Source organism: Gossypium hirsutum, chromosome A02 (genome assembly GCF_007990345.1).
Source record: "Gossypium hirsutum isolate 1008001.06 chromosome A02, Gossypium_hirsutum_v2.1, whole genome shotgun sequence".
Lineage (NCBI taxonomy): Eukaryota > Viridiplantae > Streptophyta > Magnoliopsida > Malvales > Malvaceae > Gossypium > Gossypium hirsutum.
The window spans coordinates 39,211,265-39,228,439 of record NC_053425.1 but is presented as its reverse complement, the minus strand read 5'-3'; positions in this window follow the sequence as shown (position 1 = coordinate 39,228,439).

Sequence of the window (17,175 nt, the reverse complement as noted above, 5' to 3'; positions counted from 1 at the left end):
CGAGTAGACACATGGGAATGTGTCTAAGCCGTGGGTGACACACGGTCTATCCCACGGGCGTGTTGAATGGCCGTGTGTCCCCTGCACCCTAATTTTGCAAGTTAGTATGCCCAGTAGTAAACACACGGGCTAAGACATGGGCGTGTGTCTTGGCCATGTGAGAGACACAGCCTACCCACATGGGCGTGTACTCTGGCCGTGTGAAGTCTACACCTTTTTATGAAAGATTCATTTAATTTTAATTGACCACACGGTCTGGCCACACGGGCGTGTGATACGGCTGTGTGACCCTAAATTGGTGCTGACATCAAAGTCAAAGAGTTACACGGCTGGAGGACACGGGCGTGTCCCCTATCTCACATGGGCGTGTGGCTCTGTATTAGGGAAAATTTCTCAAACTTTTCTAAAAGTTCCCGATTTAGTCTCGATCCTTTTCTTATGGCTGTGTTGGGTCTCGTAGGCCCATATTAGGCACAAATTGTGTATATATGAATGAAGTTGTTTTAAAGAAAAATTTTATAGCCCAACTTTTTCATGAATGTACAAGTTTGGTAATGCCTCGTACCCTGTCCTGGCGTCGGATACGGGTAAAGGGTGTTACAGTTTTTCATTATTTCACACATTTCACCATAAATTTTACACATTTTACAATTAAATCCCTACTTGACAATTTTATCAAAAATCACTTAACAAATGTTGTTTATCTAACAACATCCATTCATTTTCTATCATCAAACATCAAAATACACACATATTCATCAATGGTAAAACCCTAAACCTTTAACTATTTTGCAAATTAGTCCCTTGGCAAGCTAAATTAAGCTACGACTCCGAAAACATAGACATCATTAAAAATTGAGAAAAAATGCACTTACATGCAAGGAGTCTATAGCCGAACCTTCAAGAGCTCAAATATGGTGTAATTTCTTCCTTACTTTCGGCTAGGTGAAGAAGATGGACAAAAATATGGTTTTATTTTACTTAATTAATCTTTATTAATTAATTTACTATAATAACCTTATTAATAACTTAAAATTCACCTATTTAATGTCCATCTTTGTACACTCATACTATTAATGGTCTAACTACAACATAAGGACCTCTACTTTAAGGTTCCCTAGCTATCAGACACTTATAACTAATAGAACTCAACTTTTCCACTTTACGCGATTTAGTCCTTTTTATCAAATTGAGCATGCAAATGATAAAATTTCTTAACGAAATTTTTACACTACTATCATGCTGTACACCTCAAAATAATAATAAAGTAATTATTTTGACCTCAAATTTGTGGTCTCGAAACCACTATTCTTATTTGACTAAAAATGGGTTGTTACAACTTTCCCCCTTAGGAATTTTCATCCTCGAAAATCTTAACTGAAAATAAGTTAGGGTATTGTTTTCTCATAGCTTCCTCGGGTTCCCATGTAACTTCTTCGACGCCATGACACTGCCAAAGTACTTTCACTAAAGCTATGCTTTTGTTTCTTAACTCTTTAACCTCTTGAGCCAGAATTCTGATCGGTTCTTCTCTATACGTCATATTAGGCTAAATTTCAACCTCTATTGGAGAAATTACGTGTGATAGATCTAATCTATATCGATGTAACATTGACACATGAAATACATTGTGAATCTTTCATAATTCTAATGGTAAAGCTAGTCGATATGCCACTGGTCCTATTCTTTCAATAATTTTGTACGGTCCGATAAATCGCGGACTCAATTTTCCTTTACGACTAAATCGAAGAATCTTTTTCCACTGTGATACTTTCAAAAACACTCTGTCGCCGATTTGAAATTCAATATCTTTACATTTCAAATCCGCATACGATTTCTAACGATCTGAAGCTGCTTCCAAACAATCGCGAATTACTTTCACCTTCTCTTCGGTCTCTCTGATCAAATCAATCCCATGAATTTTTTTCTCACTAAGCTCGATCCAGTACAGTGGAGTTCGGCATTTATGACCATATAAAGCTTCATACAGTGCCATTTTTATACTCAATTGAAAACTATTGTGAGACGAGAATTCAACCAATGGTAAATATTTTCCCAATTGCCTTCAGATTCTAAAACACAGCAATGAAGCATATCTTCGAGAACCTATATAATTCTCTCTGATTGAACATCTGTTTGAGGGTGAAAAGTAGTACTAAAGTTCAACTGTGTACCCAAAGCTTCTTGCAATTTCTTCCAAAATCACGACGTAAACCTCGGATCTCTATTCAAAATAATAGAAACTGGTACCCCGTGCAATCTGAGAATCTCAGAGATGTATAATTCAGCTAATCTCTCGAGTGACAAATCTGTACGTACCGGAATAAAGTGTGTAGATTTCATTAGTCAATCAACAAGAACCCAAATAGCATCCTTCTTTTTCGAATATAGGGGTAATCCCAATACAAAATCCATTGTAACTCTATCCTATTTCCACTCTGGTATCGTCACCGACTGTAACAGTCCCGAAGGCACTTGATGTTCAGCTTTCACTTATTGACAAACCAAGCATCTAGACCCAAATTCTGAAATGTCTCATTTCATGCCCAACCAGCAGTACAATTGTTTCAAATTATTGTACATCTTAGTACTCCCCAGACGAACAGATAAACAACCACTATATGCTTCATGTAGAATTTTCTGAAGAAGCTTAAAGTTTCTTGGTACACAAATTCTACCTCAGAACAGTAAACAATCATCGGATCTGATCTGATACACTAAATCAATAATTGACTTGCATTGTAATCTTTTAGCTTGCAACTCATTATCACATTTTTGAGCTTCCCAAATTTGCTGTAGAAATAATGGTTTGGCTTTTAACTCAGCTAAAATCAAACCATCATTAGATAAAGTTAATTATGTGTTCATCACCTGCAAAGCAAATAAAGATTTTCTACTCAGAGCATCCGCGACTACATTCGTTTTCCCTGGATGATAATTAATCACTAATTCATAGTCTTTCAACAACTCAAGCCATCTTCGTTGTTGCGAATTCAAATCTTTTTGAGACATTCAATACTTCAAGCTCTTGTGATTAGTAAAGATATGACATTTTTCACTGTACAAATGATGTCGCCAAAATTTCGATGCAAAAACAATAACGGCTAACTCTAAATTGTATGTTGGATAATTCTTTTCATGCGATTTTAACTACCTGGAAGCATAAGCTATCACTTTGCCCTCTTGCATCAAAACACATCCCAAACCATTCAATAACATATCACTGAAAATCACAAACTCTTTACCCAACTAAGGTGGAACTAGAACTGGTGCTTCAGTTAATAGTGCTTTCAACTGTTCAAAACTCTGTTGGCATTTCTCAGACCACTCAAACTTCACATCTTTCTGTAACAATCGAGTCATCGGTGTAGTAATCATCAAAAACCCTTTTACAAAATTCTGATAGTAGCCAGCTAATCCTAGAAAAATTCTGACTTCGGACACATTTCTTGGTGGTTTCTGTTCAACAACTGTTGAAATCTTACCGGATCAACTCGGACGCCTTCCGCTGAAATAATAGGTCCCAAAAATCCAACCTCTCGAAGCCAAAATTCGCATTTGCTAAATTTAGAAAATAGTTTCTTTTCTCTCAATTTTTGTAATACAATCCTCAAATATTTAGCATGCTCAGATTCATCTCAGGAATAAATCAGAATGTCATTGATAAATACAACAAAAATCAGTCTAAGTACGGTATAAAGATTCGATTCATCAAATCCATAAACTGCAGGAGCGTTAGTTAATCTGAATGGCATTACAAGAAATTCATAATGCCCGTACCTTGTTCTGAACATAGTTTTTGGCACATCCGAATCTTTAACTTTCAACTGATAATAACCAGATCATAGATCAATCTTTAAAATATTGTTACTCCTTTCAACTGATCAAATAAATCATCCATTCTTGTGTAACACCCAGCGTTCAAGGTGTTACCGGACTCAAACATAAACATTCATACAAAACTAGGCCATAAAATTTCATCTAATTTAAAACCATTGTACACAAGCATATTGTCCCTGATACTGGCCTACAACACCCAAAACATACATTGGGGTTGGTTCGGGACTAAACCAAGAACTTTCGAAACTTGTACAACACTTAGAAAAATTTCTTATCTTAGAAAGTTACACGCCCGTGTGGGTAGGTCGTGTGGTCACACACGCTCGTGTGCCTTGGGACATGTTTGTGTCCTCAACCCGTGTAACTCTTTGTTTATGACGTTATCATCAAAATAGGGTCACATGGCCAAGTCACACGTCCGTGTGCTTAGGTCATGTGGCGAATTAAATTCCAAAAATTAGGTGCAAACTTCACATAGCCAGGACAGACGCCCATGTCCTAGGGTCGTGTCCTTCACATGGCTGAGACACACAGCCGTGTTGCTACCCGTGTGTTTACTACTGGACATTCTATTTTACCTAATTAAAGTGTAGGGGACACACGGCCGGACCACACGCCCAAGGTTTAGATACATACCCGTGTGCCTACCTCTGTGGACAACTTTGAGGCTATTTTCCAAGCCTTTTGTTACCCTCAACAACACATGCATACTTAAACATCTCAATGAAATCCTAAATTTTATAAATGAGCACTTACACATTCATAAACATGGCTCATGCATGTTAAGTTCTTATCAATTTATGCTAGCTTAAGACTTCATATTTTATTTAGACCAAGCTTACCATATCACATGCAATATGTAACATCAATTTACTTCCATTTTATACGTTCATGCCTTAGTTGTTATTGTGCTATTTATTCACAATTCCATCATCTAACATCAATGATCATATTTACAATTCATCCATCACAAATGCATTTAACCATATCATGAGTGACCATAGCATATGCATGCATATATGAATAGGATTACATCCCCACAATTAATATGAGCCATATCTCATGGCCATATACAAAATGAATCGCCAAATCATTATAAGCCAAGACACTTGGCCAAATTAATATGACACATAGACAAAAAGACCAAGTCCCTATACATGCCATACTCAAAATTCTTGAATTCACTATACCCAAAAAATTAGTTTGATAGTGTGAATCGAGCTCCGACGTCCGTCGATCCTCGAGCTGGCTTGACAATACTATAAGAAAATGGAAAAGAGAGGGGAGTAAGCATAAAGCTTAGTAAGTTCACATGCAAATAAATAGAAACATAAGCATGAATATTATACAATTAACATAACTAATTTACATATATGTCATCATAGTTACATAGGCATAACTTACTTATTCTCTGTAACATCCCAAATTAGGGTCTAGTCAGAACAATAGTTTTGGGACCACAAATTTGAAATAGAAATAATTAATTTATAATTATTTGATGGTACATGATATGATTCCTTTTTTGTGTAAAATTTTCATGAAGAAATTCTAGGCCTAAAGTGTCCAATTTGGCTTTAGGAACTAAATTGAATAAGTTGTAAAATTTGTGTTCTAGAAGCTTCAAGCATGAAATTGCATCGGATCATTAATTAGAGGTCCTTAAATAGCAATTTGACCAAGTTCTAAAATTTTGGACAAAAATGGGCATGAATAGGAAAAATTGGAAAGGGCGTTTTTGTCTTTTGGTAAATAAAAGAATAAAAAGGGAAAAATCAAGTCAAAACGGTGTCCATCTTCCTCCTTGTGTGTCAAAATTTGCAAGGCTTCCATAACTAGGCTTTCAACTTTTCAAGGTTGATTGTAAGTTTTCCCTAGCCCCGTTTTTTATGTTCTTTGCATTTTTGAAGTCCTTGAAGCACAATCTATCCATTTCTAGCCATATTTTGAGCTAGGGTTCCTGTTCAAAAACTTACCCATGTGTGACATGCATGTATTTCTACTTGAACTTATAACTTACTCATAGAAGCCCACATTTCTCATTAAATCATACATCTTACTACCCATTTTACAAACTTTACAAATAAGTACTTTTTAACCATTTTAACTAGAAATCACTTGGTAAAATATGTTTATCACACATTAAACATTCATATTACGAGCCAACTGACAAATTTGTAAATATGTGAAAGTTTAAGGGAAAAATCATAATTTTGTCTAAATATATCTTTGGACTGATTTGAATAATGTGATGATTAAATGAGCTGAATTTGCTATTATAGATTAAGAAAAATAGAGTCCGGACCTAGACCGGGGAAAGTACAAGGTTTTGGACTAAATCGAATTAATTGTCCATATTTTGTACCGAGGTAAGTCCATGTGTAAATAATGCAATGTTGTATCATATTTTAATGCTTTATTAATGTATGAACTTCTATGTTTAATTGTTATGATGAGTGTATGAATGACATAATGGTCAATGAGAACGACTTTTGAACGAGTTTGACAAATACAAGTTATCGAGAAAATCTCGTTTGAACCTTAAAAATAATGTAGGATACAATGTGACATGTCACTAGGAAATATGTGATTATGAGCTCATGAGATTATGTGTATATGTGACTATGTGATTCGAGGTGCTAGCCATGTACGTCCTACCGATGGCTGGGTAGCCCTGCATGTATGAGCAGCCCCTGTAGCTACGTCTTGACTGTCAGCTTGTATGTGCAGGCCAGTGATTAGCTCGAGAGCGAGCAATGTGTGATTGTGATATGAGGTAGCATCTGGCTACGTTTGAAGTACTATGTGCAAGTCTTTCGTGTATCCGATAGTATTCCGAGTGTTCAACGGGTAAACCTGTGAGTTATTTGAAAAATAAGTCAATGATGAGGAAATTTAACAATGTGTTACGAGTTGGTACAAGTATGTACGAAAAACTCATATGAATGAGCTCGGTATGTGACGAACTTTTGGTAAGATTTAACATGTGTAAGTTATGCTTACAAATTTAAGTTATGCCTATGAATCCATGATGACACATATATAAACTATGTTATGTCAATGGCATCTATACATATATGATTACATTGGTATTTATTTGCATGTGAAATTACTAAGCTTTATCCTTACTCCCCTCACTTTTTCCATTTTCTTATAGTATCGCCAAGCTAGCTCAGGGATCGAAAGACATTGGAGACTCGGTTCACACTATCAACTGGATATTTGGGTGCAGTTAGTCTCCACATTTTGAGTATGGCATGTATAGGGACTTGGTCTTTTTGTTATGTCATATTGGTCTAGTCAAATGTGTTGGCTTATGGTAATATTTGATTTATTTTGTATATGACCGTGTGATATGATTCATATTGATTATTTAGGTTGTAACCCTAATTAATTATGCATGCATGCAATGTGTTATGCTTGATGTGGTGGCTTCTGATTGATATGTGTGATGAATGGCGTATGTGCTAAATGAGAGAATCGTGACTAATAAGTATGACCACAACTATGGTATAATTGAGTAAATTGGAAGTAGGTTGACCATGATGAACAAACATGAAATTGGTGTGGAATGCTATGTGAAAGCTTGATGGTTTGGACAGGTGATATGTTGATATTACAAAGTTATGGATTAATCAAGTTTATGAGTATTTGAGTGAGTAAATATACTATGTTGCATGCCATAAAAAATCTATGAGTGAATGAGCATTTAAGGGTTACAAATGGCTTGGAAAATAGCCTCACAGTTGTCCAGACGGGTAGACCCATGGGCGTGTGTCTAGACCGTGTGTGACACACGGTTTGCCCCATGGGCGTAGGATTTGACCATGTGCCCCTATACCTTAATTAATGCAATAGAATGCTCAGTAGTAAAGACACGGGCAGAGACACGGCATGTGTCTCAACCGTGTAAAGGGCATGGCCTCGTGACATGGACGTGTGCCCAGGCCGTGTGAAGTTTGCACTTAATTATTGAATTTAATTCGCCATACGACCTAAGCACACGAGCATGTGCCTTGGTTGTGTGATCATAATTGTGTGATGATGTCATAAACAGAGAGTTACATGGGATGAGGACAAGGGCGTGTCCCAAGCTACGCTGGCGTGGGTGATCACACAGCTTACCTACACGGGCGTGTGACCCTGCTTCATGAAATTTTTGTAAGTTTTTCTAAAGTTATCGGATTAGTCTCGAACTACTCCTGATGTATGTTTTGGGTCTCGTAGGCCCATATAAGGGACAATTTGCATGTGTATGAATGGTTTTAAATTGAATGAAATCTTATGGACAGTTGTGTATGTTTTTTAGTGTTTAAGTCTGGTAATGCCTCGTATCATGTCCCGGTGTCAGACAAAAGTAAGGGGTGTTACATTTAGTGGTATCAGAGCTACGGTTTAGTAAATTCTCAGACTAACGTAGCATGTGTATGAGTCTAGCTATACATACCATAGATATATTATGATAGTGTGACGATGCTTGACGATTTTGAAATATGTTTTCATTCAGTAAATGAATCCCGATAGAGCAGTGGCAGATGATGTTCAAAGTAACGCACCTGCACCCGCTGAAGGGGAGCGTTTTCTGATAGTAAACCCCTTACAGTTAGTCGAGGAGAAAGAAGCAGGGATGACTTTCTCCATATGATTGATGCCTGGTACAAGGGGTTCATTCAAACGAACCCGAACGTCCAACCCCCTCCACCCCCACTTATTCCTCAACCTAACCTCGTAGCAGGTATAGACTTCGTGAGACTGAATAGACCTCCAATTGATAAGATTCGAAAACAAGGAGCTAAAGAGTTTTGAGCTAGTAAAGATAGTGTCCCTGAGAAGGTAGAGTTCTGGCTCGAGAATACCATTAGGGTGTTTAATGAGTTATCATGCACACCTGAGGAATGCATGAAGTGTGTTGTGTCCCTTTTGAGAGACTCAGTTTATCAGTGGTGGAACACCCTTATGTCGGTGGTACCAAGGGAGAGAGATATTTGGGAATTCTTTCAAGAAGAATTCTGTAAGAAATACATTAGCCAGAGATTTATTGATCAGAAAAGGAAGGAATTCTTTGAGTTAAAACAGGGTCAAATGACAGTAACAGAATATGAGCATGAATTTGTAAGGCTGAGCAAATACGCTCGAGAATGTGTATAGACTTAGGCCATTATGTGCAAAAAATTTGAAGATGGATTAAATGAAGACATCTGATTGTTAATGGGTGTCCTTGAACTGAGAGAATTTGTTGTGCTCGTAGAGAGAGATTGAAAAGCCGAGGAATTAGCTAAAGAGAAGAGAAAAGCTGAGTTAGAGTCTTGATATTCGAAGAAGAGACAGATGGGTAAATCATTTCAGCTCTCAACTAAGAAACCGAGAGAGTTTAATACTCGATCAAGTGTTTCAACTGGGTTTTTGAACAAGAACCACAGAGAATAGTATTCGGGTCATAAGGCCCAAACAACGATAGCAAGTGTGGGTAACGCTCGACCTAATAGACCTGAGTGCCAACATTATGGCAGACGTCATCCCGGTGAATGCTGGATGAATAGCTGGGCATGTTTCAAGTGTGGTTCATACGATCATTTTATCCTGGATTGTCCTGAGATGGTTGAAAAGGAAAAATTTCAGAGTGCAAGATTGGACAATGCTATTTCTAGAGGGAGATCACAAAAGTATCCTAGAAATAGAATGAGTAGTAAGAGTGCACCTAGGGATCTAGCTGTGAGACCTGAGGGTAGAGCACCTGCGAGGACTTATGCCATTCCCGCTTGCGAAGAGGCTTCATCCCCTAATGTGATTACGGGTACTTTTTCTCTCTATAATACTTCTGTTGTTGCTTTGATTGATTCGGGATCTACTCATTCATATGTATGTGTGAAATTGGTGTCTAGCATGAATATGCCTTTTGAGTCTACAGAATTTGTGATAAAAGTGTCAAACCCTCTAGGCAAGCATGTGATAGTTGACAAAGTATGTAAGAACCGCCCTTTAATGATTAGAGGTCATTATTTTCTGCCTAATCTCATGCTTTTGCCGTCTGATAAATTTGATATAATACTTGGTATAGATTGGTTGACCATGCATGATGTAGTAGTAAACTGTGGAAGGAAAATCATTGAATTGAAATGTGAAAGCGGTGATATTCTTTGGGTTGAATCAGATGAACTGGATAGCTTGCCTGTAGTGATTTCTTCTATGATTGCCTAGAGATGTCTGAGAAAGGGTTATGAAGCTTATCTTGCCTTTGTGTTGAAGATGAAGGAGTCAGAGTTGAAAATTGAGTCAGTTCCGGTAGTATGCGAATATCCAGATGAGTTGCCCAGATTGCCTCCAATTAGGGAAGTTGAGTTTGGCATCGAATTAGTTCTGGGCACTGCACCTATTTCGATTACTCCATATAGGATGGCTCCAATGGAGTTAAAGGAGTTAAAAGTCCAGTTACTAGAGTTAACGGACAAAGGTTTCACGAGACCCAGTTATTCTTCATAGGGCGCACCGGTGCTATTTTTGAAAAAAAGAAAGATGGTTCGATGAGATTATGCATTGACTACTGATAGCTCAATAAGGTAACCATAAAGAATAGGTACCCCTTACCAAGAATCGATGACTTGTTTGACCAATCAAAGGGAGCCATAGTATTTTCAAAGATAGACTTGAGGTCCGGTTACTACCAGTTGAGAATTTAATATTCAGACGAACTGAAACTACATTTCAGACGAGGAATGATCATTATGAATTTTTGGTTATGCCTTTTGGTTTGAATGCTCCTGCAGTATTTATGGATTTAATGAACCGTATTTTTCGACCATACTTAGATAAATTTGTGGTTGTTTTATTTACGATATACTAATTTATTTTCGTGATGAGGTCGAGCATGCCGAACAATTGAGAACGATTTTGCAAACCTTGAAAGACAAGCAGTTGTATGGTAAGTTTAGTAAAAGTAAGTTTTGGCTTCGAGAAGTCAGATTCTTAAGGCACATTGTTTCGGGTGATGGCATTCGAGTGGATTCGAATAAGATTTCAGCTATTATTGAATGGAAACTGCCGAAGAATGTGTCAAAATTTAGAAGCTTCCTAGGATTAGCCAGTTATTACAAATGGTTTGTTAAAGGATTTTCCAGCTACTTCGATGATGAGATTGTTACAGAAATATGTTAAGTTCGAATGGATGGAAAAATGCCAACAGAGTTTTAAGAAACTAAGGGCGTTGTTAGCTGAGGCTCCAATTTTAGAACAACCTGAACTGGGAAAAGAATTTGTGGTTTATTGTGATGCATCCTTGAATGGATTGGGTTGTGTGCTTATGCAAGAAGGCAAGGTGATCGCTTATGCCTCGAGGTAGTTGAAACCGCATGAGAAGAATTATCCAACACACGATTTGGAATTGGCTCCCATTGTGTTTGCGTTAAAGATTTGGAGACAACATTTGTATGGTGGGAAATGTCCTGTGTATATTGATCATAAAATTCTGAAGTACTTGATAACTCAAAAGGACTTGAACCTAGACAACGAAGATGGCTAGTGCTGATAAAATATTATGAGCTAGTGATTGATTATCACCCAGGAAAGGTGATCGTGGTCACCGATGCTTTGAGTAGGAAATCCTTGTTTGCATTGAGGGCTATGAACACCCAATTGGCCTTAGCGGGTGATGGATCGATTCTAGCCAAGTTAAGAGCTAGACCAATGTTTCTCCAAGAGATTTATGAAGCCAAGCAAAGTGACAGTGATTTACAAGCCAAAAGAATTCAATGTGAATTGGGTATGGAATCAGATTTTCAGATTAGTTATGATGGTTGCTTAATGTTTTGAGATAGGATTTGTATTCCTAAGAATACTGAGTTGATTCAGAAGATTTTGCTTGAGGCCCATAGTAGTTGTTTATCTATGCATCTGGTAGTACGAAAATGTACCATGACTTGAAGAAATTGTATTGGTGGCCCAGTATGAAAAGAGATATTTCTGAGTTCGTTTCGAGATGCCTGATTTGTCAACAAGTGAAAACTGAGCACTAAGTACCTTCAGGCTTACATCAGCCTGTGATGGTTCCCGAATGGAAATGGGACCGTCTTACTATGGATTTTGTGACAAGTTTGCCTTTGACTGTAACACCCTTACCCATATCCGATGCCGGGACAGGGTACGAGGCATTATTAAACTTAAGCAGAACCGGGCCACAAAATTTCATTCAAACTAAAACCAATCAATTAAAGTCAATTTGTCTCTATTATGGACCTACGAGGCCCAAAACATACATCATTAATGGTCTGGGACTAAACCGAGAACTCACAAAAATTCTAAGAAAATTTTTAGTTACATGCCCGTGTGGAGGCAATGCACACGCCTGTGTGCTTGGGGACACGCCCATGTCCGACACCCATGTGGAATTATTGGATTTATTTTCCAATTCGAACCTACAAGGGTTTTCACATGGATGAGAATTTGCCCGTGTCCTTGGCCCGTGTTTCTCACACGGCGTAGGACACTCCTGTGTGGTAGCCCATGTGATTTTAGTGAGCATCCTGTTTATTGTGCCATCATACAAATTTTAGGCACATGGCCAAGCACACACCCATGGCCAGAGGCCGTGTCCTCTACACGGTTGAGACAAACGGCCATGTCTCTGGCCCTGTGTTTTCTACCATGCATGTTAACCTAAAATTCAAGGTGCAGGGGACTCACGGCAGAACGATACGCCCATAGGGCTGACCGTTTGTCACACACGGTCTAGACACATATCCGTGTGTCTACCTATGTAGACCATTTGGAGGCTACTCTCCAAGCCATTGGTCACCCTTAAACAATCATACACTTCCATAAGTTCAATGGCATATCGCATGATATATTTGGACACTTAAACATGCAACATTATAGCATCACTATGACACCTTTTTATACTAGTCCATTTGTATTCACACAACCTTATCTTTTAGTCATTCCACACCAATTTAATGGTTTACCATATTCCTTATTATCAATCCATTGTGAGTGCTAAATCATGCAACCACATACTAGTAAATAAATAGTCATCAATCAAACCAACACATACACATCTTAGAATCCATGCAAAGGTAAACTTAGGGATACATCCCAATCATTAATATGGACCAAATCACATGGCCACATACAAAATAATCAATGCCCAAATGAGTCATTATACTTGGCAACTTCAACATGACACATATACACAAAATAGACAAGTTTCCTATACATACCATGACCAAAATAATTAAACCCTTTTATACCCAAAATCCTTGAAGATAGTGTGATCCGAGCTCCGACGTCTCCCGATCCTTTGAGCTAGCTTGACGTGTCTAAAGAGAAGGGAAAATAGAGGAGTGTAAGCTATAAAGCTTAGTAAGTACATATACAAATAATCTACATCTTTGCAATTATTGATAATTTAAGCATAGTTACTTATCCATTATGATACTTCTCACCATGTCATATGTATACTTACATTCCATATTCATATGCACATGCTTATCCAAATACATATCTTTCATAATATCATCATATACAAAGTTCTCATAGGGTTTTGGTACATACCTGTGCCATCTTGGACACTTATGGCTTACTTAAATTTTACTTTTGAAATTCATATTACGTTACCCGTTGAACACTTGGAATATGATTCGGACACATGGAAGGAATGCACAGAAGTGCCTGAACATAGCCTTGGCTACTTGACAGAAAATGCACCGAAGTGCCTCATATCATAGAATCACATGCCGCTCTCAACGGGACTACTCAAAGAGCTAAGAGAGTATCTGAACACAACTCAGAATACCCAACACCCGGAACCTAGCATTTATCACATATTAAATGAGCTCATAACACACATGAAAATCCTAGTGACATGTCACTTGTATCCTCAACTATTCCTAAGGTTCAAACGAGATTTTAGACTTCCAGACCTTTACGAACGTACTCGTATAATTGGTTTCTTTCACATGGCCAACATCTTATAATCATATAGTAAGGCATCAAAACATGTTATATTATTAACATATCCAAATAAGCATATTAAGCATACAAATATCAATAAATCATTTAATAAAAATAATTAATGTATTTATTTGCATATGTACTTACCTCGGTACAAAATATTATAATCGAGTCTAAACCTCATAAACCTTGTTCTTTCCCCGATCAAGGCCCTTATATAGATTCTCTTGATCTATAATACCAAATTTAGCTCGTTTAATTCATACATTACTCAAAACGACCCAAAATTCATACTTGGGTAAAATTACTATTTTACCCCAATACTTTCATATATTTGCAATTTAGTCCCTAGGCTCGGATAATACAATATATTGGATTTCTTAGTTACCCAAGCCTAGCCGAACATTTTTCATGTTCATAACAGCCCACATTTTCCTTCCTTTCACATTTTTCTACCATTTTCTACAACTTTTACAAATTTTTTTCATGAAAATCTACTTAGTAAAAGTTGTTTACCATCTTTTAAACTCTCATATTCCTCCATAAAACATCAAAACATAAGCTTCTCATGCATGGTTAAATTTCTAAACATGGTCCCTAGCATGAAATATGGGTAGAAATAGAGAGAGCAAGTTACTAGGATTTCAAAAATACGAAGAACATTAAAAACGGGGCTTGGGAGCACTTACTATAGAGCTTGGAAAGCTTGAAAACCCTAGCTATGGAGAACCCTAAAATTTCGGCAACAACATGGAGAGAATGAGCTGATTTTGGCTTATTTTCCCTTTTGATTTCATTAATATACCAAATGACCAAAGTGCCCCTAATGCCTTTCCTTCAAATTTTTCTATACAAGCCCATTTTTTTCCAAAAACTTAGAAATTGGGAAAATTTATCTTTAAGACCTCCTAATTAATAATCCATAGCAATTTCATACAAATTGCTTCTAAAACAAAAATTTTGCAACTTATTCAATTTGGTTCCTAATTTCCAATTGGACACCTTATACTTAAAATTTCTTCATGAAATTTTAACACATGCATATTTTCATATTCTAAACCTCATAACAATCATAAAAACAATATTTTAACGTCGGATTTGTGGTCCCAAAACCACTATTCCTATTAGGCCCTATTTTTGGGATGTTACATTTCTCCCCCTTAAAGACTTTCATCCTCGAAAGTCTTACCAGTAAACAGGTTCAGATATTGACTTCTCATAGTATCCTTTGGTTCCCAAGTGGCTTCTTCAACCCCATGTCTATGCCATAATACCTTCATAAGGGTAATACTTTTGTTCCTCAGTTGCTTAACTTCCCTGGCCAAAATTTTAACCGGTTCCTCATCGTAAGTCATGTCTAGCTGAATTTCAACCTCTGTAAAGGTAATCACATGCTAGGGATCCAATCTGTATCGACGTAACATGGATACATGAAACATGTTATGGATCTTTTCCAACTCTGATGGCAGAGCTAAGCGATAGGTAACCGGTCCTATTCTATGGATAATCTCATAAGGCCCAATAAAATGAGGACTTAATTTGCCTTTTCTACCGAATCTTAAAACTTTCTCCAGGGTCATACCTTCAAGAATACATTGTCCCCAACTTGATACTCAATTCCTTTTCTTTTCAAATCCGTATATGATTTCTGTCTATCCGACGCTGCTTTCAAACAATGTTGAATCACCTTAACTTTGTCTTCGGTTTCTTTGATCAAATCCACTCCGAAAATTTTACTTTCCTCAAGCTCTGTCCAATACAAAGGAGTTCGACACTTTTGGTCGTATAATGCCTTATAAGGTGCCATCCTTAAACTAGATTGATAATTGTTGTTGTAAGCAAATTCAACCAAAGGTAGATAATTTTGCCAACTACCTTAAAACTCAAGAACACAACATTTAAGCATATATTCCAGTGTTTGAATTATTCTCTCGGATTATCCATCAGTTTGTGGGTGGAAAGCAGTACTAAAATTTAGTTTCATTCCCAAAGCCGCTTGCAAGTTTTTCCAAAATCGCGACATAAATCTTAGATCTCTATCCAAAATAATCGACAATGGCACACCATGAAGTCTAGCAATCTCTAAAATGTACAAATCGGTTAACTTATCTAGGGAATAATCTGTGCGTACCAGTATAAAATGGGCCGATTTAGTCAATCTATTGACTATCACCCAAATAGCATCTCTCTTTCTGAGAGTTACTGGCAACCCGATCACGAAATCCATAGTGATCCGATCCCATTTCCACTCAGGGACCACAATAGGCTGGAGTAAGCTGGAGGGTACTTGATGTTCAACTTTAACCTGTTGACAGATCAAACATCTTGTTACAAATTCTGAGATATCTCTTTTCATGCCGTTCCTCTAATAAACTTTCTTCAAGTCATTATACATCTTGGTACTTCTGGGATGACCTAACATACTACTGTTATGTGCCTCGTGTAAAATAGTCTGGATCAACTCAGCATTCTTCGGAACACAGATTCTTCCCCGAAATCTCAAGCATCTATTGGAGTCAGTTTGAAAGTCGGGTTCGCTGGTTGCTTCACACTGAACTTTTTTAGCTTGTAATTCCTCATCGAATTTTTGAGCTTCACAAATCTCACGGAGAAGAGCTGGCCTAGCTCTCAATTCAGCTAAAATGGAACCATCAACAATAAGGTCATCTGTGTATTCATTGCCATCAAAGCGAATAGAGACTTCCTGCTCAAAGCGTCGGCGACCACGTTCACCTTTCCCGGATGATAATAAATTATAAGCTCATAATCTTTCAACATTTCCAACCATCTCCATTGTTTTAAATTCAAATCTTTTTGAGTCATCAAATACTTAAGGCTCTTATGATCAGTATAGACATGGCATTTTTACCCGAACAAATAATGATGCCAAATCTTCAAGGAAAACACTATGGCGGCCAATTCCAAATCATGAGTTGGATAATTCTTCTTATGAGGTTTCAATTGTTTCGAAGTATAGGCTACAACTTTTCCTTCTACATAAGCACACATACTAGACCATTCAAGGACGCATCGCTGTAGATTACAAACTCTTTCCCCAGTTCCAGTTGTACTAGCACCGGCGCCTCTGACAATAGCATTTTCAACTTTTCAAAGCTTTGTTGGCACTTTTCTGTCAACTCAAACTTAACAACCTTTGCAGTAGTCTTGTCATAGGAGTGACTATCATAGAAAATCCTTTTACAAACCTTCAATAATAACCGGATAAACCCAAAAAGCTCCTAACTTTGGTTACATTCCTTGGAGGCTTCCATTCATCAATGGCAGAAATTTTACTAGGATCAACCCGAATACCATCACTAGAAACAATGTGGCCTAAGAATCCAACTTCCTGAAGCCAAAACTCACTTTTACTGAACTTGGCATATAATATCTTAT